We start from the raw sequence: 27,845 nt of genomic DNA on the forward strand, positions 1-27,845 counted from the left end.
GTAATTTTTTTGTGGGACAGAGTGCCCTTTTTTTTTTTTTTACAGGTGAGAGTGGTATACCAGGTGAAGGAAGTCGGTAAAGCTGGGGAGGTAGGTTGGGTTGGTTAACAGACAAGACAGACAAGACGCATACAGGGACGGTGTATGACACACGTGGGGGGGTTACACAATTGACGGGGACGGAGGTTGGGATATCCGAGATGCACGAGCCCACAGATGACAACAGTGGAACTGATATCCCCACCCATAGGCAGTTGCCACTGTTCCTTCACAGCCCAGGACGGGGCTGTGCTGGGGGCTGTGTAGGCAGGGCAACGGCCGGGGCCGTTAGCTGTGCCACACGAGCCTCGAGCTGGCGTAGGGGCCCAAGAACAAAATCTTGGATCTCCCTTCGCACCACAGACCGGACAACTTGGAGGGTGAGTGGACGAACCCCTCCGGCCACACTTGCAGAGGGGGGACGGGCCCCATCCCCTGCAGTGCTTCCACCTGAAGGTGGCACAGGGCCACCGGAGGGGGTCCGGCCTGGCCACTAGTGCCAGGTGCAGTCGCCAGCTGAGGTGGGAGAGGTGGGTCCGCTGGGACCTGCCTTCCCAAGCGTTCTAGGTTTGTGAGTAGTTATGTTAGTTTGGGTTGGTGGCATTTTATTACATTCAGATTAGTTGTAACAGCATGCATTGGTATTCCCATCAAACAAACACCCAGATATGAACACCATTGAACAAGGGGCATATCAATATCACATGCATTATTTGAACAGCAAAACACGGTCAAACAACATGCAGGGTTGATTAATGGCAACAGGCCATCAGATTTGCAGGTATGAACAGGGCACATGCATGAACAGACATGCATATATGTTTGAAACGGACAAATGTCCATGATTAATGAAATGTTCACATACCATTATTTAGTGGATGTTGTTATATGGAATTATAGGGTTGGGTGGGGATAGAAAGTGATGACACATTCATATGTTACACATTGATTCACATTTCTAATAGGTACACAATTAAGTTGAGGCTGATGTTTCAAAATAATCTTTATTTTACTGTCATGCTACACCTGTTACACATACATCACTATCCTACTTATTTTGAATTTGATCAGATACATCATCCTGCTACACTTTGATGACAGGACAGGGACAACTATGGCTGTTTAGTCTGTCAGATAATCATTCATTCTATCTGCAAATTGTTTACTGTTATCACCATATACAGATTTTGAGCTAGACATTCCAGATTCAGACACACTGAAATCAGTTTGGGATGTTAATTTGTACTTCCCACATGCATTTAGTTCTGTAGAAACACACTGAGGCTTATATATTCAGGGGTTATTACTACTTTATTTATTCATACATGAGCCTTTCTGTCACTCTCACACATTCTGCAACTTCACAGTTCAGGTTGGTACTTCTAGGCTTTGTTCACATATTAGACCTGTGGTGATTCAAACACTTTCCAACAGCCTCACTTCTGTCATGATTCAGCATTTCAACAGGATATATCTCACATGTGACTACCTCAGATTCTGAAGCTGTACTCTTGAGACTACTGCAGGTTACAGTATATTTAATTAATGATGGGACATCTGTATTACAGCACTGTTTAATTCTATCAATTATATTTCCAGTTACACTTGCATACTGATGAACTTGTTGCAGCCATACCTGCAGACTTTCAATTCCTGCTTGCACATTATATTACTTTTAATCAATACACTGCACTGTTCTGATACATGGTACATAATAATATTTATTTACAAGTACTGGGTGGGGTTACTAACCTGCATGGTGGCGCAGCTGCACCAGCCTCCGGGCGTGCATCTCACGATTCATAGAGCGGACACCTGCAGCTGTAATACAAAGGGAATAATATTGGACTACACATCTCCATGGTATCAGCTAGTTGAAATCCTTACATACATGAGTAAAATGTGACTTACTCAGTGGTGGGGCGTTGGGCATTTGCCGGGCCTCCTGGATCCAACGGTTCAATTGGTCCTGCTTGCATCTCTTCAGGTCTGCATGGTGGTGACGGACCTGCTCACCAGTGCGTGGAATGCCAGTAGCACTGGTCAGATCACGAGCCAACTGGTCCCACGCCTCTGCCCTATATGCTCCCCATGAGACCTGGCCCTGCATGAGTTGGGCCTCGTGATTATGGACAAGGAGCCAGACCATGTATCTGGACTCCTCAACGCCACGCTGTGCTCGAAAGCAACGTCCCTCACCTACTCCACTCATGCTGACTGCAAGTCTGTTCTACAATCAGTTATGCTGTGTATTCCCGCCTATGGGGCTTATATATGCCGCTTTTCCCGCACATTTCTCTGATTGGCCGTTTTGGAATTGTATCTACTTCACTGAAAATGCTTTCTCATGCTCCATTCTGGGTTTTATCCCATATATATGCTATTTCTGCATTTCTAGGTATTGCTGTCATGGCTTGGTGGTTTAGTTCCTTGATTCTAGTGCATGGTATCCTGGGTTCAAATCTGGCAACTGATTTTTCATTTTCCTGACAGGAATGAGTTGAGGACCTGTCAATCAAACATGCCAAAAGCACTTTTAAGCACTTTAAACCTGGTCTGCGCTCGTTTGCGCGGAGGTAACGCATGCGCACTGGCAGTTAGCTTGTGGGAGTGGCGCGCAAACGGTGTGCGCTGGGATAAATCAAAATTGGCTACTGACACACATGTTAAGCTAATTGCACACAGTTTCAGTCTGTCTAACTGCAGCTTGGCAACGGGCACGCAGTTTGCAGCTTTTGAAACACTACTCAGCTACGGGCACTCTGTCTCACAGCAGCTTAGCTATCAGTACATTTCTGACTATTTTTATTATTATGTTACTTCAAAATATATGCTCTATTTCATTCCATTTTACAAAAGGGAATACATTTACATTTGTACAATACTGTCAGGGGGCTTTTTAGTGCTTATTTACAAAAAAAAAAAAAAAAGGTTGTTGTAGGGGCTCGAACCCTGCCTGCCTACTCTTAGACCGGCAACTCTACCGCTAAGCTATTATTTCTTGGCTTACTTTGCATATTTAGTTCTTATATCCTTTTCCACTGACTGCTGACTGTGATTGCGCTAGTAGCGCACACCAGCGCACACAGTAGCAAACATTCTGAGGTTTAACAAAAAAAAAAGGATTTAATTTAATTTTATGACATCTCTTCACTTTATACACTAATGGCCAGTCGGGGCATGTGTTGTATAGTGTGTTTATTCACATTTTCATGGCCTTTCTCGTGGCTGTTTACTTTCAGCCATTCTAGTCTTCCGGGGGCGTGTCCGCTTGCAGGGCTTAGCCTACAGACACACCCCCTACTCTCTTACACGGACCGTGTAAGAGTTACTAGTGTGATTCAGCATGCCTCATGCACCTCATGCATATGCATGACATGCTGACATCACACAGTTTAACTGCAGCCTCCGTGTAAGAGTTATAACTCTTACACGGAGGCTTCCTGAATCTGGCCCATTTTCACAAAAAAGTAGAAACGCAGATTATAGAACTCGTCTTCCTGACCAACAAAATGACATACATCTGTAATTACTAAAACAACCAGATAACATGTTATAGAATAAATGATAATGATAAACAGAAAGATGGTGAGATGCATATTGGTGTCATTACAGTAATCTGTATTTGTGAGTAATTAACCAATGATTGTTAACATCTAAGAAAAAGTTCAAAATGGGGTTCAGGAAATTAATTCATATTTTTGTATAGATGGGTATGTCTCAATTTTTAAATTTCTCCAGTAACTGCATTACCTTGATTCAGTAGTTAATAATTATTTTTTTAGTTGATCTCATCTTCATCACCTCAATTTTTTAAGTTGTCACTAAACTTTTAGTTCAGGGGACCATTGATGAGCCTTCTGCAAGTTCCCAGTTGCTCCTAAACATTCTTTGACTTAGTAACTTGGTTGAGGTCAAACAGTAGGCAAATTAAGGCTGAGGGAATCAAACCCTGTATCACATCTTACAGTCTTAACCCTCTGTTCAAATTGTCAGATATAATAATACTGATTTATTAACCATGTAGGCTCATTGGACACACATTCCATTTTTAAAGGAGATCCAGGCACAATGTCTGGTTAAGTGACTTGCTTAAGGTCACACAGTAGGGAAAATAGGGCTGTAAGACTTAAACTGTCTATCATAGGAACTACAGTTTTTACCCTTACCCTTCTGCACCAACTGCCAGTTAACTATGACCCTCTAATAATTGGAGAAATTATTTTCAGAGTGTTTTATACTGATTCCAGTTCCTAGTAAACATTCCTTCCTATTGCTAATATAAGCCAACACATTAGTAATTGATCAGCTTTCCTGAACTGCACCAGAAAAGTATTTTCTATTGATTTCAATATGACATTTTATCAAATTCAGATAAGTTATAATGTTTATTTTAAAGATAAAATTGTTTTCTTTATATTCAGTAAGAACTGACTGAATATATTTCAGATAAGAGAGAATTGACCTCTTTATTTTCATACATGATCTGACATAAACATTATAATGTATTTGATAAATTCTGATTAGGATTATTGCTAACATTTAACATTCATGTGTTGCATAAACTCTAATTCCTTGCAGAGCAATCCTATCAGTTTGTCTTAGGTCAAATCCACAAATTAAAATATTTATAGCCTTATTTATTTCTATTTTGAATATATTTGTACCATCCTAGGAAGTTTTTTTATCTTTCCATTGAATTATTATTACTATTATGCACGCTTTTCATTTTTTAGAAAAAGAAAAACAGATGGTGCAGTGGTGCAGTAGTAGCATTGTCGCCTTACAGCAAGAACTTTTCCAGTTTGATTCTCAGCTGGGGTGCCTTCTATGAGGATTCTGCATGTCCTTCCTGCATTTGTGTGGATTTCCTCCCACGTTACAAAGACATGTGTCTTAAACGTTTCTCCCTGGGCCTCTGTGGAAAATTGGCTTTGTTCTAAGTCGGACTTTCCCAGTTAACAAATGTTAAATAAAAAGGGAAATATTACTCTGAGACAGTTCTTTAACTCAGTAAGTTTATATATTAAATGTCTAAAACTCTTTACAATATTATTTATGTATTTTGATATTGTTGTAGGACACATATTGCACTGAAAGTAATTACAGAATGCCAACCACATATTTATGTATTTTGATATTGTAAGATAAATATTGTATTGAAAATAATTACAGAATGACAACCACAACTTATTAAAGTAGAAATCCAAAATGTTTGTGGAATTTTTTTTTATTAATTTCAAGTAGGGATGTGTGTGTTTTTTTCCATTTGGCTGAGTACCTATTATCTATCCATTGTATGATGAGTCATATATTTGGGACAGTTTATCTGTAAAGGTGCACTGTATACTTGGTTGGGCCAGTAACCACAGCGGAATGGTCACCTGCTGTAATGTCCAAGGCATTTTTTGGAGACAATTGAAGATGCTTTGGAAAATAATGTTAAATGTATGAATTGTAAATGGTGGAGTGTAGTAAGTGGTAGTGTTGGTATAAAAGCACACATACATTTTATGGAGGAAGAGCTTAGTCAGCAAGCTTTCTTTTTGCTACCTAAGAACCTGGAATACTCCTCATTATGTTGTAAAAATGCAGAAGTGTCTGGATTGATGGAAAAAGCACAAATCACCTCTTTGCAATGTTGCATTTGCTTTTATAAAGGTTGCAGAGCTGACTATAATGGCACAGGTCAGGCTGCCTACTCATAAGCATATTTTATCATCTGAGTTCTTAACTTCAATGTCCTGATAAAATAATAATTTATTTTACTTATTTGATTTTTAGTTTTCAAGATGTGAAATGGACCTCAGTGTCCCATTTTCAGTTGTAACAATTCTGTACAATTTCTGCAAAATACAGTGGTAGATACTGAGTGATGGGAATTAGAGAAAAGGGCACTAGACAATGTGAATGAGAAAATGTTATTTACATATCAGAAATCACTATCTCATTGAAGGGTCATTTTACCATAAGATATTGTGTACTGACACAGTAACTGGAAATGGCCATTAGTGTATTAGGCCATTATTCACCAGGGTATGTTATTGTAAAATAACATGTGGCTTCATTTTGTAATTGAGATCTCAGCAAGCTGCTAAATGTCCTAATAGAAGGAAATTCCTTGATAGTGCCCAACAAAAAAATTCAAATCTTAAGACCTGAGATATGACAATATCGGTGACAACACAGTGTGTGATATGTAATGATAGTGACATTACAGTGTGTAGTATTTAATGACAGTGGCATCACAGTGTATGGCTTTTAATGACAGTGGTATCACAATATGTGGTATTTAATGACAGTGGCATAATATTTTGTAGTATTTGATGACAGTGGTATCACAGTAGGTGGTATTTAATGATAGTTGTATCACAGTGTGTGGTATTTAATGACAGTGGCATTACAGTGTGTAGAATTTAATGACAGTGTTATCACAGTATGTGGTATTCGATGTCAGTGGCATCACAGTGTGTGGTATTTAATGACAGTAGCATCACAGTATGCAACTTTTAATGACAGTGGCATCACAGTGTGTGATATTTAATGACAGTGGTAACACAGTATGTGGTATTCGATGTCAGTGGCATCAAAGTGTGTGGTATTTACTGACAGTAGCATTACAGTGTGTAGTATTTAATTACAGTGGTATCACAGTATGTGGCATTTAATGTCAGTGGCATCACAGTGTTCAGCACTTTATGACAGTGAGATCATCTACATTTCTAGCATGAGGATGTATTTGAATGCACTAATGACCTGTACTGTTGTGTAAGGACACTGCAAAATGGTGATAAATATAGGGTTCATCTTTTTTCATCTGAACTAGATGAGAGAACCATGATTGCCTTCATTATACTTGGGTAATTAGAATGCGTTTTGTTCTTTTCTTTTCTTTTCTTTGCTTTGCTTTGCTTTCTTTCCTCTTTCAGCACCCTGAGAAGAAGTGGATGGGTAGAAATACACAAAGCAATGGCCTGTCAAGTGGAAGGATAACAAATTCACCCTCCAGATTCTTCTACAAAGGTATATGCAAGTATGACCTCCTAATAGACTGACAACGTGACTTTAGAAGTAGCCATAATACCATAAAAGCTATTTACATTGTCACAGACAATAATCTTCTCAGTGATGGAAAGGGAGTGGCAAATAAGGCACAGTTTTCATTGACTTCTACAGAGCATTTGAAAGTGTAGATCACTCCATTCTCTTTCACAAATTAAGTGCTCTGTGTTTTGGAGATAACACTGTACTCTGGTTTAGGAATTGCCTCACTTACAAAACCTTTATAGTCCAATCTGTTGCTCAGCAAACAGCAAATTGAAGGTGGTTCCTTGTCTGCTGGAATCCATCAAGGGGCCATTCTTGGGCTTACCTTATTCTCTTTCTTTTTGTCAAAGATATTTACACTTCTGTTCCTTCAGGTGACATGACACTTTATGCAGCTGATGTCATCCTGTACTGAACTGGACCATCTTCCTTCTTAGTCTACTAATCTGTCCTTCAAAAGGACTTAACTTCCATTTTTAATTGGCTTACCCAAAGAAACTTACTCTTAATGTCAATAAAGTTGCCATGATACTCTTTGGCTGCCAACAGAAATGTAAAACTCCTTCCACACTGTTGAGTACAACCATAACTAATTAACCAATAATCATGGTTGAGCAGTACCTTAGCCTTCTACTTGATGAAACACTCTTGTTCAGAAACCACATTCTCAATATGGTTGCAAAAACAACCACAGACCTTAAATGCACTTGCTTTATTTCAAAACACCTCAACAAAGAAGCCAGTAAAGCTCTACCAAAAAATGATTTATTCCAGCACTAGAATATGCCCTACAAAGTATTACCAAACAGTCTAAAACACAAACAGCAATTAATGCCATATATAAATTCATTTGTCTTTCACCTCCTCTTGAACACCATTGCCTCACCCTGCAAAAGCAAACTGGCTTCAGAGTCACATGCTGTTTTACACTCTTTCTATCCATCTTTACTCTTAAAATGCGAAACATTTCATTAGCCCATCCTTAAGTACTAAACTCTGATTAAGACCCTCCCCTACTCTCTCAAAAACCAGAACAGCAACCTAATTCTAGCTTTTCCCACTTTTGGCATTACCTCAGAAGAAAAGTCCTTCAATAAAATCATCTCTGCCAATTGGATTCATCTACCAGCACAACGCCAAAAAAATTACCTGATACTCGCAGTTCATAGGTAAGTACTAGGCTAGCTGTCCTTGTGGGTCATTTTAAGCCTAGCCAATTTCTGTTATTGTGCTCGAATTAACCTACCCCATTTGTGTTAAAGACTAGTCTTACCCATCCCATGGTTGATAATTTTATATCGCCCCTATTTAGAATAACTGGGATCATGCCATAGATAATTTGAGGGGACTCATGCATGGGATAAAGCACTTAGGAGCTACCTCTTTCCATTAGTAGAACAGGGAGGAATCCTGGGGTAACTTTTCTGTTTCCCATCCATAGATCCAAGTCATGCTTGAAAATGGACAGGGATAAACTTTGTTTTTTTTTTGTGGATGGGATATCTGTTCCAAAGCAGCAGTATCCTCTGTGAAGTATACCTGTCTCTCCAAACCATTCTGTTGATGCTGCAGAAGAGATTTTGATCTCTAGACTGAGCATTTCTGATGCCACTTGACTTACTGATTGGCAATAAATCCATCAGCATTGGGTCAGAGGATGCCTTGTGTGATGACCCACCATTGAACCAGTAATTAAGAAGCCACTGGCAACAGTGGGAGAATTTCACTAGGAGGATAACAGGTACACATGCCCAGTATTTCCAGATGCAGCTCTCTGCATCAAGTGCAATTTCCCTTAAGAGCACACAGAGACTGCTGTCAGTCTGGGGCTGGTTTCTCCCTCTTTCTTCAGATCCCCAATAAGACTCGCCACTGGCGCAGCTGTAGAGTTGAAATCTCAGCTGAGTGACCAAACCAAGACTTCCAGCAACCTCTCTGTCCAACCAGTGCTTTGTGTCCCTCCCCAAGTGGCTGACACACACACTCTATGAGGTTTGATTTACACACACACACACACACACACACACACGCACACACACACACACACACACACACACACACACACACACACACACACACACACACACACACACGCACATGTACACGCACATGCACATGCACACACACACACACACACACACACACACACACACAAATGCACACCTGGGAAAGGCTGACAAAGGTTTACTAGCTATGCCCCCCTTCTGCCCAGACTATAAGGTTACCACTGCCACCAGTCACTCCTTTTCAGCTACTTTAGAGCCCTTAACAAAGGGTGTCCAATCTTACTGTGTAATATTAATACCAATACAAATATTAATTGGACCAAGAGCAAGGCTATTAGGAGTGGCATACAGTGTCACCAAATAAAACTTAAATATCCCTACACTAATTAGACACAATGAAAGGTTTTATGTATATATATATATATATATATATATATATATATATATATCTACAGTGATATCAGATTGCAAAACCACAGGAAATATTTAAAATAACATTGCAGTACAGGCTCAAACAAATAAAGAAAAACATCTAAACTAAGTTTCACTATATTCCTGACTGAATCTAAAAGAATTATACTATTTCCCTAGTACCTTACTTCTAGAGGAAGGCAGATGATGTGTTGAATGGGTCTTTTTGTTGTTAGGTCCAAGACAGAATGCAGAATGCTCATCTGACTAAGAGACTTCTCAAAATAATATCTAAAATATTACTGCTGAGATAGCTTGCAGAATGACATCTTTTCTGGTCATTAGACTTCTAATCCTCATGCAAGCCCCCATTGTTGAAGCTGGTAGTATTTAGCATCTACCTGTAAAAATGCTCCTACAAGGTCCTTTGTTCAGATCTTTGACAGATGTTGGAAGTCATAAAACAATTGTATTCTTTCATGCTTCCAAATTTGCAATTAGTTCACCACAGAGACAATACAGAAAGCTTCCTAGTACAGACTTTGTGTCTGTAGCTGCATTGAAAACTTGAGAGATATCCTCTTTATGGCATAGCATTTATGCCATAGCCTATAAAGTGATTTAATTTCAAACATTTTTCTAAAGTTTACTGGACTGAGGTTAACCCTCTGTGTTCCTGTTTCCACTGTTAAAATATATACATTTAAATGGTTACAGTAGTGCATGTACATTTCTGTTCTCTTCCAGTAGGGCACACTGTGGATACATTTTGAACATAGCACTTTACAAATACCTTTTCAACATACACATCTGTACAGAGCAGTTTGATATACACATGACATAGAGTTCTACATCATTTGTAACATAAGCATCATATATAAATTAGCTTGATATTCACAAATGACATATAATTATTTACAATATTCCAGCTAGCTGTGCTGGTAGTACTTCCTTTCATCACACCTTGTATGTTAGTCACAGGTAATCTGTTAAAGGTCTGTAAGATACTGAGTAAAGTGACTGGGCTTTGAGTCAGTCCATGTAGGACATTCTGTTTAGGGCTTGTATCCTTTTAGCAAGGTATATCTGGAGACACTCTAGTTGTTGCATTTGTCTGAGCAGATACATAACAAAGGGGGCATTACATTCAATGACTGGCCTAAGGAGGGCTGAGTAAGGGTGGACCAGGACATCCCTAGATCTAGGCAAAATCCATTTGTTTATAAGCTGTGCAATATAGAAGGACTTTCATACAATAATGGGCAGATGTTTGTCAAACATTAGGTCACTCTACATATAACTTCCAAAATCCTGAACAACTTGATCACCTCTTAGTAGTGTATTGTCAATGTGGTATTTCGCTTGGATAAAATACATCCCAAAGGATACAATAAAGCATTTTTGGCATTTGATTTCAGTTCATAGTTTTGGCACCAGTTATTTATTTGGGAAAACCTTCCTGCAGGATGGCTAAGTCATGTGGGGATTCAAAGATTGCTTCTAGCTTACAGTCATCTGCAAACGTAGTGCCAGTGCCCTTTTAGTATTGGCTTTTACTTCAGAAAAGTATAAACAAGAGAATTCTCAGTACAGAACTCTGAGAGACTCCACTGGTGACTGGTTTCTTTGTGGAATTTCCCCTATTTGAATGTCCAGCATACTATCTGTGAGCCAGTTAGCAGTCCATGGGGTGACACAGGAGTTTATTCCCAGTTTATTTAGCTTTTCTACTATGTCTGAGTGGGGAATTGTCTCAAAAGCTTTTGCCAGGTCGAGTTCAGGAAATTACAGGTCTATATTAAATCATTGAATGCTTAGAAAAGCAAACAATGATTTATCGACCCCATGTAAGCCAAAGCTTACAAACTCGAATAATTAGAACAGTGAGTTTTTTTCAAGGGGAAAAAAAATTGCTGTTCCAAAAAAAAAAATACTCTTAAAACATAACATAATGTGGGGGGCTTCGACCCCCACACCCCCGACGTGGGGGGCTGTGCCCCCCACGCATGCCCTACTTATATATACCAACTCCAAGATCACACTACAGTGAGGAAAACGGTAAAATAACGGACATGGCCAAGCGATTTCTTTCCCAGGGAAAGATTTGGCTTATATGCTGCTTCGTCATTTTGCCTTCTCATCCTTTCAAGTTTGACCAAGATGCATTCGAAGAATGTGTCTTCAGTCATCTAGTAGGAATCCAAAATTACTTACACTGCACCTAAAAGACAAATAAAAGACACAGGCTTTCTAGATAAAGGATAATCTCGACCTCCTGCTATACTTCTGGATCTTGCTCCTATATTCATACATAGACTATAACTCATAAAGATTCTTATAATACAATAGAGGGAGTAGTAGTAGTAGCAGTATACTAACACATTCTCCTCCAATTAATGGCTGTATCCACCCCACTAATCAATAACTTGTCCTCTGCTTTACCTGCTATTTTCATAACTTTCAACCCTCTTTTCCTGTCTTAAATTCTCAAGCCATTCTACTTCTTTCATCTCCTGACTTTAATTTCTCTTCTTTTGGAATTTTTCTGAGTAGGTATTACTGCATTTACATGAATCCTTCATACTTTAAATGTTTTTACATTTTTAGATTAAAAAGATTTTATAATAAATGTTTGTGTACTTGTGTAATCTTTGAGGCATTGTGTCAAAATCTTTAGGTTGTACTTTTGTGCCTTTTGCTTGTAGGTTGTGCTGAAAATGGTCTAAAGACCATATCACTCACTTGGTACACAAAACATAAATAAGAATTTTATTAGTTGGTAATTCTCTGATGCAGACAGGTTTTCTGTTGCATTCCAATCTACTCCAATCTGGAATCTCAGTCTATCTTGTTTCCATTAGTGGAGTTTGAAGGATTATCTGAAGAATATGCATGCCAATGAGCTCAGGTCTGAAGGGATATATATATATATATATATATATATATATATATATATGTATATATATTATCAAAAGCTATAGGCCTTATTGGTAGACTATATTTCAAGCCATCATTGCTAATTTGCATACTGAGTAAGAATAAGTGTCTCCTTGTTTATGTACAGCATAACTGTGGTGTTGTCTGTCTCTACTTTCGGTATGTTTAGACGCTTTGCATGTAGGCATCTAGCCCTGTGGCTTCTCTTGTAATAATAGTATTAGTCATATTGCAACCTGCATCTAATGGCATATACCCCAAATGCAGTCAGGTTACTCTACGTGTCTTGACTGTAAAGGCTTCACAAGTGAATTCACTTGCCATCTCCTCCACTTGTTAAAAATGTACTCACAGTATCTTCCACTTGCTTAGCTATTTGTCCTGCCCTATTCTCCACTTCATTGACATTGTCTCCCTGGTACTCAAACACATACATTTGGTGATGTAGTGCTCTGATATCTACTGTGGAGGATGTAACACGTTTTTCAGAATGGTCCAGCACCCTGTTCTCATTGTCAGAATGGAGTGTGTGTAGCCTTTGAGACAATTCAGATTCCATAGCAGCATCACCGGGTATCACTTCTGGTTCAGTAAATGGGTTCTTGGGCAGGTATGTGCAGGAATCATATACCCTCTATAACTCTTTATATAACTTATCTAGTTTCTTTATGGCAGGTAGCTATGAATGCAGTTTAAGGAATTCCTTTTCAAAGGCATCCTCACATGCTGTAGCAGTTGAGTCAGTAGTACTGAACAGGCAAAGCCTTTCACATCCAGATCTGAATTCAGGGCATCTAGTATGGTTGGCTCTATGTTTCTCTTTGCTGGGGGATTTCCAGTCATTAAGGGCTGAGCCATCTGAGAATTATTTCTGTGTAATGAGGGAAGGTACTCATTGATGACTCTTCTGTAGTCCAAAGGGTATAATCCGGGGCTGGCACCTGCCAGGACATGTAGTCCTCAGACATCCATCCTTAGTGCAATGAGAAGACAGGCACAGCCAGCTAGGCTTTCTACAGCCTCTTGAGTAACTACTCTGGTGATGCAGATAGAAATGCAGCTATCCAATGTGAGTGCCTAGGAATTGACATCAGATTTGAATATCTCAGTAGCATTTTGAGAAGGCTGTGCAGATAGCAAGGGAGAAAAAGTTACTGTCTTCTCCAGAGAAGCTAGAACAGGTGGGTACATAGTTAATAAAGCTTGTTACTGGGGACAGACATTCTGGTTTCTCAGTGTGACTGATGTCCTCAGGCCTCTGTGAAACTACTGGAGTGCTAGGACCTTTTGCTTCTGCCAGCTGTTTTTAATAGTATTTTTTTGGAATGTTAATTTTCTATTTTTGAGTCCAATTTCCAGGGATTTCTTTGATTTTGGGCCACTTGCCTTGGGTTTTGCTGTTGAGATTGGGAAAGGACATCACTTGGCCAGCACATAGAGCTTCCTCTGTTCAAAGAAAGATCAGAAGTCAAAGATTTTGGACCCATTGAAAAAGTAAATTCTTGTTAAAGATCATGCAGTACCCATAGGAGCAGACACTGTGGTTTTGCCTGTAATGAAGCCAAGGTAGCCTATTACATACTTGAAAAAGGTGATACCAACGTTGCCTTATTATTCATTATTATTATTACATTTTTTAGATCTAATCATCTTTCTCTCTGGCATATAACATATAGTACCTGCCACAATATTATTTTACCAATTAAAAAATAAATACACTGATTGTTAAGTTAATTGCAGGAATCTAATTAAATGCAGGAAGACCTAGTTGTAAATTAGTTACTGTCAGGAACTTGGCATAATATGCAGATCTGACTATACGTTTAAAAAAAAAAAAAACGTTGCAGCTAATCAAATCAGACTGACCATGGTCAACTAAACATTTACTAATATATCAATTATTTATCTAATAACTTTTTATAGAGCTGATCATTTGGCACTCTAGGCAGTCCCTACTATGGCACCCCCAAACCGAATTTGAGAATAAAAAAAAAAATGTAAATAAATAAAAAAATAAAAATTGTAAATACCTGACATACAAGGCATCCTTGGATAAAGCTCTGATGGAACTTTTGCAAATATGCAAAATGAACAGCATCGGAACCACTAGATCCAAGGATTTACATTTTGCTTGTGAGATAAATATGACATGCTGGTGAGACAGATATGTGTCTCCGAGGATCCCCATGTTCTGGACAGGTCTATATTATAACATCAAAGTTCTCTAACATTGAATGTTATAATATTGAACCTGTAATGTCGAATGCTATAAACAGCAAAGGTGCAGGACATTGAATTCTTTCCCAGGGAAAGAATTCGGTGAGCCATTGCTGTGGCTTCGCTGTTTTCAGCATTCGATATGTTGGAGAGTTACGGGTCGGGTTCAGGTAAGTGTGCGATTGTGTGTAGGTTAGGGTTAGGGGGTGGGTTAGGTGAGTTAGGGTTAGGGAGCGGGTCAGGTAAGTGTGCGGTTGTGTGGACGTTAGTGTTAGGGTGCGGGTTCAGGTAAGTGTGCGATTGTGTGTAGGTTAGGGTTAGGGGCAGGTCAGGTGAGTTAGGGTTAGGGCACGGGTCAGATAAGTGTGCAATTGTGTGTAGGTTAGGGTTAAGGGGTGGGTTAGGTGAGTTAGGGTTAGGTGAGTGTGCGATAGTGACAGACCTTAGGGTTAGGGTTGGGTTAAGGTAAGTGGATAGCTAGTACTGTATGTAAAATTTAGTTTAGGTGTAGGATTTTAAGTGTATGTGTGTGGATGGCTGTTTTTTGTGTGTATTTGTGCTGTGTGTATGTTTCTCGGAATAGCAAATTTTTCCCTGGGGAAAAAATTCGCTATTCTGACTATTCGATGTTTTCACACTTCGGTGTTTAGGGTTCGATATAATAAGATTCTATGTTAGAGAACTTCAGTGTTATGATATAGACCCGTTCTGGACCAGGCTCCCCATCCATGCATAGCACAGTCCATTCCTTACCATATCTAAGTGTAATCTTGACCAGTGAACGAGAAACTGGAAATTCATCCCAGGTCTGATCTTCATGTTTCTGATAGACAGAGGCAGACAGCAATGCCCAAACTAACACCCCACATACACACATAACCCTTAGAATTTTCCTAACTAAATACCTTCTCCTAATAAATGCCCATGATACATAGGGATACAATTGGGTTAAATTCCATGGCTAGGCTTTTAAAGGCCCCAGTGGTCATTAGCCTAGTATATAACTATAAACCTATGCACCACAGCAATTTAACTGAATCATGGTACTGCACTCATGCCCTGAATCATGGTACTGCACTCATGCCCTGAATCATGGTACCGCACTCAGGGTCTATATTAGAACATCGAAGTTTCAAAACATCGAATGTTCTAATATCGACCCCTATTCAGTGAAAGCTGAAAACATTGAACATACAGAACAGTGAATTTTTCATAGGGAAAAAATTTGCTGTTCCAAAACACATACACACAACACAAGCACACCAAACAAACAGCAATCCATGCACATACACCTAAAATATTACACCTAACCCTACAATAAACTATACACTCACCACTGACTATCCACTTACCTTAACCCAAACCCTAACACACTCACCTCACCCGCGCCCTAACCCTAACTCACCTACCCCACCCTAACCTTCACGTCCGCATAATCGCACACTTACCTAACCCGCCCTAACCCTCACGTCCACACAATCACACACAAACCTAACCCGCGCCCTAACCCTAACTCACCTAACCCGCCCTAACCCTCACTTCCACACAATCGCACACATACCTAACCCACACCCTAACCCTAACTAACCTAACCCGCATTCAATCGCACACTTACCTGAACCCGACCCATAACTTTCCACCACAGTGCTGAAAATACCAAAGCAACAGAAAACCAAATTTTTTCCTGGGGAAAGAATTCAGTTGTCCGTTTATGTTGCTTTGGTATTTTCAGTGCTGCGGTGGAAAGTTATGGCTTCGATATTTTCAGCTTTCGCTGAATAGGGGTTGATATTAGAACATTTGAAGTTTTGAAACTTCGATGTTCTAATATAAACCCTGCACTCATGCTCTGAATCATGATACTGCACTCATGTCCTGAATCATGGTACTGCATTCATGCCCTGAGACGTGGTACTGCATTCATGCCCTGAATCATGGTACTGCACTCATGCCCTGAATTATGATACTGCACTCATACCCTGAATTATGGTACTGCATTCATGCCCTGAACCATGGTACTGCACTCATGCCCAATTATTAATTATAAATCACTGCTGAATGCACTCCTTGGCAGCTTGTGCCTGCAGCATGTGCCCCCCTTCACCCCTTCCTAGATACGTTACTGATTTTATATTAACAAACAGATGTATACTGAATCTAATAACAGAGCTGATAACTTGGCAGTAGCAGTACTTTATTAAAAAACAGACATGCTGAATCTAATGATAAATCTGGTAACCTGCAGTAGCAGCACTTTATTGATAATTTTTTTCTGCAGACACCTTTATTGAATTATCACTTGTGACATAGGCAAAATTACATTCATATAAAAGTAATCAAACTATATTAACATAGCAAACATACTTCACATATATTGCTATATATCATATAAACTAAGCAACATTACATGAATTATTCAATTCCTACCCTTTTTTTAAACACAAAACATTTTTATTAAAACTTCAATTACTACACAAACAATCATACATTTAGATAAATGAAAACAAACCACAACGACACAATCCTACTTGTAAGCATTTTACATCACAAACCATACTGACACACTCCCAGTTGCAAACATTTTACATCACTTATAATCTACCCAATATTTTTTCAGTCAAACATTGCATAGCTCATTTAAGTCCTGCCTCCTTTTAAACTTCATTCCTCCCTTGTATGTATTGGCAGAATTATTATTTTTACATTTTGATAAATGGCAGGTGCACAACTGGTGAGAGTACAAGATGCAAACAGTTTGACAAAGAACTAAGAGAATAAAAGTTTGACAACTTTGAGCCAAAGAATAACAAATGGTTAATGCTCAGTCTTACTAAATGACTAGCTGAATGGCTAACTGAGAGAAACGGCTTACAGCCCGAAAAAAAAAATATTTAAGTGCTCTCACAGATGGTCAAGTGGCAGTCAGGTAAGTGAAAAAACATTAGCAGTAGTAATAAACATTTGACAACTATAACAGCAACAATGGATAATTTTGATTTATTGCCAAGCAGAAGAAGACAGACAATTTACTTTAAGTGTGAAATATGTAACAGCAGGTTGATTGAAAATGCAGGTTAGAAAAATTTGGTTTAATTTACAATTTAACCAGAATGTCAGTCTTTCCTTGAGTGGCAAAGCTAATTTCTAAGCCTGGATAAAATGAATACTATGACATTTAAGAACAATCAGATATGCCACTTATACAAAACAATAGCTAAACCATATATAGCATGTATATAACCAGGTGTTCAGACCTTACACACTGACCAATTATATTAACACTGCTTGGCATAGAAATTCCTGCCTTTATTGGGTGTTAAAAAAAAAAAAAGTATGGTATGCGATCTAATCATAGGCTGACAAGATAATGTCAATTTAACTGTTCTGTTGGTTTAGACAGACCCATTTGGTATTTGTAAAATAGGAAAATTGGGTAGTTATCCTTGTCTGTTTTTTTTTCTGTTAGTTACCCGCTGGCTAAATTGCATTAGGGCCAGCATTATCCACAAGTCTCTTTTTTATTTATTTTAGTTAGTAGAAGATTGGGTATTTTACTTCCTGATGTCTGACTGCTCTGTAAACTAACTTTGCACTGATGAAAGTGGGAGAATCTATAGCTTTACAAGGACATTTGATATAGCTGTCCAGTGCAGAAATTACTTTGCTTGAACACAGTTGTTGAGAAAGTCACTGAAAGACCATCATAGTGCAATCTGTAATACCAGTGAGAAAATATTGCATTTTAAGTAAACAAGTAATGGGTAGATGTATAAAAAAACAGTGAGAGCAATATTACTTGAAAGTTGCATCAGTCTCCTATTTACATAATGACATAATGTAAACACATGTTTGCCAAATCCTTTGACAGGTCATTTTATACATGTAATATCACACCTGAAATGTGTAGATGACATACAGTACATTCTGGTAGTTTATATACCAGACCTATTTGACTCATTCTTGTATTTAGTTATTTTTAGAAATGACATTTTTTTAGTTCCTTGCAGTACATTTGAGTGTGTAATTTAATTTATTGATATTTGGCCATCAGGTGCCAGTACATTTTTAATAGTGCAAGAACTTATACAACCCTCCACAAAAAAATTAACAGAAAGCTAAGATAGATGCCTTGCCTACAAAACGTCTATAGCTTTAGGCCACAATCTAATTCAAGTAGTATTGTAAAGTACACGCAGTTTTCCACTCAATGTGTCATGTCTCAAAGATAACAAGTCAAGCATGTTTTTACTTAGTCTTGTGATCAAACCTCTCAGTTGTTCAGATTTTTACAGAATGTCTAGGTTTTTGCCTCATATTTTTGGTCTGTTCTTCATAAAATGTGTGCTTTTCTGGCAAATGAGGGTTGAAGTCACTAATTAATGACATAGACTTCATATCCTTTAGAAAAATGCATACTAACACAAATGCTGTAATTCTAGCAATTTTAAGGTTAATAAGAGCAATATTTAAAATCTGTCGATATTTTTGTGCCTTTGCCCCCCACCCTTATTTTATGCTTTGTCCAGATTTCCTTTGCTAAGAGGTTGAGAGGTATGCTTGCAGTTATTGTGAAATGTACCAGCATAACCTCTGTGAACACACTTTTATTCCCTAACAGATAACCTATGGACAGATGGAGATCGAACTTTCAAGCTTCAGTCGCTTGAGGTTCAACACACAGACAATTGGAGTTCCTCCTTAGGAATTACTGTTGGGGAGATCTGCTAGCATTGCTACCCTTTTTTGAGGAATCTGTCCTCCCTTCGAGTTGGTGCAACTGTAGAGTTGGTATATATAACTTCAAATATTTAAATACTTAAAAAGTGCTTTTCAGACTTTTTTGTTTGTTTTTTGGTGATTAAAATTTGAAGAGTCTGATCCATAGGGTAGTCAGTTTCGTCCACTCATAGTGGAAGCTATTCTCACTACTGCATGCTCTTTGGACACTATATGTGTGGCACATTTAAGAAAATATTTTATGAAGCAATTTCTGTTTGCCCTACATTTTATATATATATCATACTAAATACAAGATTGAATTAACTGCAGCTTTTAACGTAATATTTTCAAAGCAGCACACTGTTCTTACCAAAAATGCTGTCTGAGCAAAAAGACCTGTGGTGTCTCTTGGTTATAACTGTATCATGCTTCCCAACATTATGGTAAAACTATGGTGCCTTGTAACATCTCTTTGGCTTTATTTACCTTTTAACCTGCAGTCACTGAAAATAGGTGCAAAAGCTCTTGAAAAGTAGATACATCAGTCCAAAAATCTGGACACCTAATTAGCATACAATTTGAATACTAAGTAGCATATAGTTCTTCCTACTTCAACTAGGATTATGGGATTCTACTCAGAAACACAAGTTTAAAACTGTAAGTGACAAAAATATAAAGATATTATGAACAACACTGTAAAATCTGAAAATTACTGCAAAAATCTGCCTCACAAAGAAATTTATTTTTGTTCTAAAAAGGGAGCCGTACAATGTGGACCCACTTGCTTTAAAATATTGGTGCCATTAGAATGTTGGTCATGTAGGTTGCTTTTCAGTGTACTAAATACCTTTAAAATCATATATGATGGGTGCTGAGATAATAAAACCATGTGAAGGGATAAATCAAGCCTGAAAAAAAGGTACAGACCTCCAACAATAGGTGCAGTTGAGTGGTCTTATTTAAATTAATATTGCTATGTGACTTTAGTTCTGTATATTAATCAGAGAAACAACACTGGGTAAGTATGTAGCTTTTAATATTGCACAACCTCTTTTGTCTCATGGTCCCAAGTAGCAAATTAAGGGTAGGGGACATGCATAGCCATCTGTTGATATAATCTAACATCAGTCTGTTAGCTTAGACCACACTTTGGAGAACTGACCTATATTGTAAGACTTCCCCACACACAAAGGAAAAGTAGGCCTTGGTTAGAATATCTGTCATTCAGTGCACAGGGTTAAAGCTCTATGCTTCTTCATGTAATTCATGATAGTGCAGAGTTTGATTCCTTCCACCTCCATTTACTTACTGTATGACTCTACTCATGTCACTTAACCAGACAGTACTCCTTACTTATCCGACAAAGAGATATTTGTCCCCAGTGGGCCTTACCAGATTGACAAATGAATAAAGTATGAAAACAAATCTCTTCTGCAAGCATACTTAATAATATTTTTTTTTCCTGGGATACCATGGATATAAGAAAAAATTCCTACTTTGATCAGCAATATAAAACACAACATCAAATGCAATACAGTAGTATCAATACTAGCCAACTCTGGAAAAAAATCATAAACTTGGCACCTATCAGTTCTCTGGAAGTTGCCTGAGAAGGAATTATTTTCAGATGCTCCAATTGTAATGACAAAGTCTCCTGCTCCTTTTTACATCAGGCCAGTGTTCTAGACTGGGGGGGGGGGGGGGGTGAGTTCACCCTCAGTCTGGGGGATACTCTAAAACTTTGGAATTAGGCCAGGAGGATAAACATCTACCATGGCTAACTCCTATGGATAAAGAATGGCACTGCAGCAATAATCTTTATGTCAAATATGAATTTCTTCAGATGCTCAGAAAATAACAAACTTGGACAGGCACATAAAAAAGACTGAGTGCAGAGAAAAGAAGTGCAAGTGTGGAAACACAGCAGTCACAGTTCAAAATATACACAGGTAAAATAGACAGCAAACAGCAGGCAGCAGGTAAAATAAATCCAAGTTTAATGCATATACAAACTGGTAAGTGCTTTCACTATGGAATCATAGCTTCTTTAGACCCTAATAAAGCAACATATTCACTAAACATTTATATAGCAATGTCATAATACACAAACCAATCAGAAGTTAAAACTAATAAAACAATTAAATAATTAAAGCTGAACTCACTAAAAAAGTGAACTCAGCAAAAGAATGTAAACAATACCTTTTCTTTCTCCTTCTGGCCTTTAAAACAGGTTTCATAGGTACAAATTAATTTAAGCTGAGCCCTATATGAGAATGCACTTTAGCTTGCTTTACATCTCTCTGTTTCATTTTAAATGTAGCCTAACCTAACATTCTAATATATAACATCTAACACAGTAAAAGAAAACCTATGTGCATTGCCTTGCATCTGAACATGTTTAGCTAAGGCACTAACAGTATTACCTTTATTTGTACAGTATATATGATCCCTAATATGTTCCTGAAACCAATAGTTGGTTTTGCCAACATAAAATGAGTTGCATTACTCACAGTTGGCTAATTAAACAACGTTCCTGGGGTCACAGTTAGCCATAACATTTAATGAGTATTTCTTCCCTGTCTGTGGATAAACAAAACTCATTACCCTCAATACTGACAGAAATTACAAGTGCCACATTTTTTGGTACCCTCTTCCCATTGTCCAAAGCCCAACTTATCTCGATAACACAACAACTTCTTTAGATTTGCCCTGTTCCTGTAATAAAACTTAGGAGATGTGCCAACTAATACTTCAATAGATGAATCAGAAGTTAAAATATGCCCATTCCTTTTAATTACATCAGTAACCTTATTTATGTCACTGGAAAAAGTCATAGGGACCTTCAGATGTTATCACTTTTAACTTGCCTATACTGATCATGGTTGGGGGTCATAAAAGAGGGTCTTCCAATACCCTTCCTAATTTGGCGGGCACTGCACATATCCTTAGCTATCTCAGTCCCCCTATACCCCTCATCCTTGAAATCTTCCTTTACAGTCACAATAAATTCCTCAAAGTCCTAGTCTTTAGCATGTAGCCTTGAGGCCCTTAACATTTATTCCTTCACCACATTCTCAAACACATGGTTAGGATGCAAACTACCACAATGGGCAAAACTCAGTTTGTAGCAAACTTTCCTATAAAGGCTTGTAATAAGTCTGTTACTACCGGGCTCCCTCTTCACCCTAACATCCAAAAAGGATATCTCAGTGTAGGACTTAGTAGCAGTAAATCACAGAAAATCTGTAGTGGAATGAAGATAACAGATAAACTGATCTAATTCTACCATGCCAGTCCAAACCATAAAAAGGTCAAACACAAGCTGTCGGTAAAATTTTATTTGATGACCTCCACCATCTTAAACTCACTAACAACCTGCATTCCCATATGGCCATGACTGCATTGGTGTAGCTATTGGCACAAGGTGTGCCCATAGCTATGCCAAACCTCAGTTGGTGGTATCTATTTTCAAATGTGAAAATGTTATTCTCCAAAACCATCTCAAGGAGAAATACAATAAGATCAAACTGCCTAGCATCCAACTCACGTCTCATTTCACTAAAATCATTGACCATTAAAATATCTTGCTGATTGGGTATTACTGTGAACAGTAATACGACATCAAGTGTTACAAAAAGGTAAATAGATGGAAACACATCATACTTAGAAAACTCATACAAATCAAAAATAAATTGCTGTATATCTTTTAACACAAAAACATGTTTCCAACATTGGTCTCAGCTTTTCCTCTACATAAATGGACATAGGTTCAGTGAGGCACACCCCACCCCCCAGCAACTATAGGTCCGAACAGAGGATGGCTCATGTTCTTGCAAATCTTAGGCTGACCCTGAAATAATGGAACAACAGGTAAATCAACTTTTAAGCACCTATACAAATCATCTAAATAGCTTCTTCTAAATTGGCATTATAAAGCAAACCATGAACACTACTAATAAAACCATATAAAACCATATAACTCAACCTTAGAAATGCATTTATAAGTTTCACTATCAGACAACATAGCATTCAAATTGTTGTAATAAAATTCACGGTTCATAACAACCACCATGCCCTCCCTTGTCAGCAGATTTCATCACAATATTTCCTTCATTCACGAGGGAGTGTAAAACACGCCACTATTCTGGTGACAAATTAATAAACCTGCGACCAGTTTTACCTTTCTGTAACACATTGTGAATATCAGATTCACACATTCTCAAAAACATTTATAACGCAGAATTATTAACAGGAATAAATGTGCTAGGTTCATGAAATAATGCAACGTCATTATCAAAGACAGTTTCACCAAGCTGTAATTTTAACATAATATTTTGTGCAAACAGTTTCAAATCAAAAATAACATCCACCGTATCGCAAGCTTGTGGTGGGATAAAAGATAAACCTTTACTCAAGAAAACTTAGGTATACTTAGTTTACAAACAGCATTACAAGTCTTTACATACAAATTGGTGTTTTGTCTCTGCTTTTGCTTCTGATGTTTCTAATACAACTGGCGAATATGCTTTAAGTCATTTTAAGGTTTTTCTTACCAGATGAATCAAGAAATACAGAAAGTGCTTTGATTCAACATTCTACTGGAGAGATTTTGGCAGGGAAATTCATTTCTTAAAAGCCAGTGGAGGTCTGAGAAGGGTAATTGTAGAGCAAGACAAAATTAAACGTCCCAAACCAGGAGTTATATCTGCAGCTTGATGGAACTTTACACAGTGAAATATAAAAGGTTTTGTGACATAAAGAATCACAACAAATAGTATCCAAGGATTATGTTTGCACAAAGACATCCATATAATATAATGCACTTACTGTTTAAAATGGTACTTACTGTCAAAGGATATCAGTTCAGTAAAGGCAAACTAAAGTTTCTGAGTCATAAAGAAAAGAAACTGAACGTATTACATTTTTGACATGAGAAGTTTCTGAGTCATAAAGAAAAGAAACTGAACGTATTACATTTTTGACATGAGACAGTATTATTGTTTCCCCACTTACAAGATGGAGACATGACCAATACACTCTCTAGAAAAATACTAATTTTTGGGGAGGGTTCAGAAAAGAAATGTTAATGATTTTGTTAAAATTTTCAATAAACTAAAACATACTTCAATTTAAAAAATAGTGCTTTAATAATAGTTTAGCTCTTTCATCCCATACATACAGAAGATGCCACTGGAGATGAAAATCACTTTGCATTAAAGCCCTTTAAGTATAAGAAAACATCATGTGTCAGGTTGCATGCTCACCTTTAGCACAGAAGGCTGTGGGTTCTTTTTCTACACCAGGTACATTGACTGGTGATACTTCGGTGCAGCATAAGCAGATGCTACACCTATAAGTGTCTTCCTTTGGAGAAGATGTTAAACTGAGGTCCCATCTTCCTGAGTTGTTGGTAGCTCAGGTGGATATAAATGATCCCCTTGAAAAGAGTAGTAGAAGATTACTGATGCCCTGGTCAAATTTTCGGGTCTATATTAAATCAATGAACTGTTAAAAAAGTGAATGCTGATTTATCAACCCCATGTAAGCAAAAGCTTACAACCCCGAACACTTAGAACAGCAATTTTTTTTTCCCAGGGAAAAAAAATCGCTGTTCTAAAAAAGAAAAAAAAAGCAAACTTTAAAACATTACATAAAGTGGGGGGCTTTGCCCCCCCCCAAATCCCTGACATGAGGGGCTGTGGCCCCCCACCCCCCCTACTTAAATTTACCAACTCTGAGATTGCACTACAGTGACAAAAATGGCAAAATAACAAAGGTGGCCAAGCAATTTCTTTCCCAGGGAAAGAATTTGCTTATATGCCATTTCAGTATTTTGCCATTTCATGCTTTCAAGTTCGATCAAGACGCATTCGAAAGAATGCATCTTCGATCATAAAATAGGGAACCACATTTTCCTAGTAGTATAAATACCACCTTGGGTTTTCCCTGTAGAGAGACTGTTAGTGTAGTGGGACTAACCTGGTTAACAAAAGATAAATACATAAATATGTCATTTTAATAAACCAACAGGAAGCACCTTTGAGACCCCAGTTGTTTACATAAAACTTCACACACTTTTTAAAAAACATTGAATCAATAAATGTACACTTTCTTGATATCGTGTAAGGAAACCCAACAGTCAGAAACTAGATTTGATTGTAAAATATTCCTTATTATTTGATGTATCAGTCAAGCTCTGAATTGCAAATTCAGTTAAAGCTTCAGAAAGATGGTTGCGAATGAAGCTTTCTTTAATAATTATTTAAAAGGGTTGGCAAGCTGCACTAATTTACAAAGCATTGCCCTTAGCAGCCTACCATTATGCTAGTGCCAGGCAGGTAGTGTTCTAGGCCATGCAGCTTAGGAAGGGATCTTAAAAAAATACACCATTGTGTTTAAAAGCAACTAAAACATGTTAAAAAGTGATATGGCATGCGTTTTATGTACAAAGGGGAATGGTACTTCTGAGTACTTGGAATGAAGTGTTGGGTGGTTTGAACAGATCAGCACTGCACACAAGAATGTATTCTATGTGTTTTAATATGCAAACTGAGGAGCTATATCACACCTACTAATGCATACATTATGTACCAGCCCCACATAGGTACCACTGTGGTGCAGTGTAAACATAATCCTCCAGGAGAGCAATGGCTTTTTGTACAACTGCACACACTGACTTTCAACCTCAATTATGAATGCAGTGTTGGCATTCATTTATGAAACCACAAAATCCTCAAAACTTCAGAAATACAAACCAATATTGTACTCTATCCATACCTACAGATCACACCCTATAGCAGCTTGCACCCAGGGCAGCTGTTACCTTCCCCACCCTAATTACAACTCTACATCTAGACCATTACCAGTATTCAATACCAACGACACTTTGAATCACATCACAACAGCCAATTCCTCAGAGATCTATTTTGTACCAGTTTCAGAACTAGTGCCTAGGTAGGTGATTTTACAGACTCAAAGAAAGACAGCAGAATAATAAATAAAGTTAAATAATAGCCTATTATTGCATTGACACTGCAGTACTTTACTTATCTACAAAAAATGAAGAACGTCCTGTATGTACTTCATCTGCAAAATAAATAGGTACAAGTATTTTTATTTCAGAAAGTGTGTGCAAATGTATTCTTTGGGTAATCTGCTTGGCCGCAGGGGACTGTATCTATCCTAAACAGTGTTGTGATAGAAGATAAAGGCAGTTGTTTTATATGGAGCATTTGTCTCTTTGTAATGAATTTATATGTAGCATGTGTCTCTTTGTGATCTTTTAGACCTGGCATATGTACACATAATGCATACATTTATGATACCATCGCAGAAGCCTCTGGTAGCAGGTGAATTCATATCAGAGAAACATTCAGCTACCTTTTAATCAGAGAGAGTTTGAAGTCAGTTGGGTACTCCTTACAGACGATTCTCTTTTGCGTTATTCTCTGCTCTCAAACTAGGTTTAAGTGTTTGCTCAGTCAGTCAGTGATGCTAGCTTAAAATGTCGTGTACTGCTCACTTCAACAGCTGTGTCTTCAGTAAAGTCCAGCAGAAAAGCAATCAAACACCTAATCTGAGATACAGATCAAGGAATCTGAGGTCTTCTGCTATAGCTGGAGAAAGAGCCATTACGTAAGCTAGTGACACATTTCCACAAGTTTTATATAGCCTTATTTATGAATTGCACATTATAATCCATATGATATTTTTTCAGTATCTTTTGTTAGCTGGTTCTGTTTTGGTTTTGCAAATGAAGCCCATAGAGCTTAAATATATAATTACACTTCACAGAAAGAGTAATGTACAGTTCAGTACTTTTCTGTGTAACTATAAAATAGTGCATAATGTCAGAAAATAATGTGATTTAGTGGGAAGTACATTCTTTTTTTCTCATAATATTTTGTAGATTCACTGGAAGCAATTTGCATACTTTATGCATTATCAGTTCAATTCATATTCAGTGTCTATATGTCGATTCATTCTGTACATATTATTCCTTATTTTCAATGATTGATACCGAAACCCATAGGTCACAAAATATATTCTATCATCTGTGACATCTGCATCTCCAATCACATTTGGTATACACTGTGCACATTTTGTGCACATCTAGGTAAATGTTTTCAGCAAGAGTCACAAACATCTCCAAACAATTAAAATGAAAACTATGTGCAGCATTCGAAAAAACCAATAATCCTCCAAAAACGAATACCGGAGAGCCAAGAGATACACCAACAACCACGAAAATATATATCCAGTTAGTTTATTGTAACAAGACCAAAAACAAACTGCAGCAACAACTCATTAATGCTTTTCCGCTCCAAAAATACGTGTTTTCGTCCCTTGTAATAGGACTTCCTCAGATAACATTAATTAAAAATCTTTGTCATTAAATGCCTTAGTTCTAAATCAATTAACCAATAAAATCACATATACTTTATTCAAATGGGCCTATCTGGTCTTTTT

The sequence above is a fragment of the Protopterus annectens genome, chromosome 2.part0, assembly GCF_019279795.1.
Source record: "Protopterus annectens isolate FY-2018-M chromosome 2.part0, PAN1.0, whole genome shotgun sequence".
Classification (NCBI taxonomy): domain Eukaryota; kingdom Metazoa; phylum Chordata; order Ceratodontiformes; family Protopteridae; genus Protopterus; species Protopterus annectens.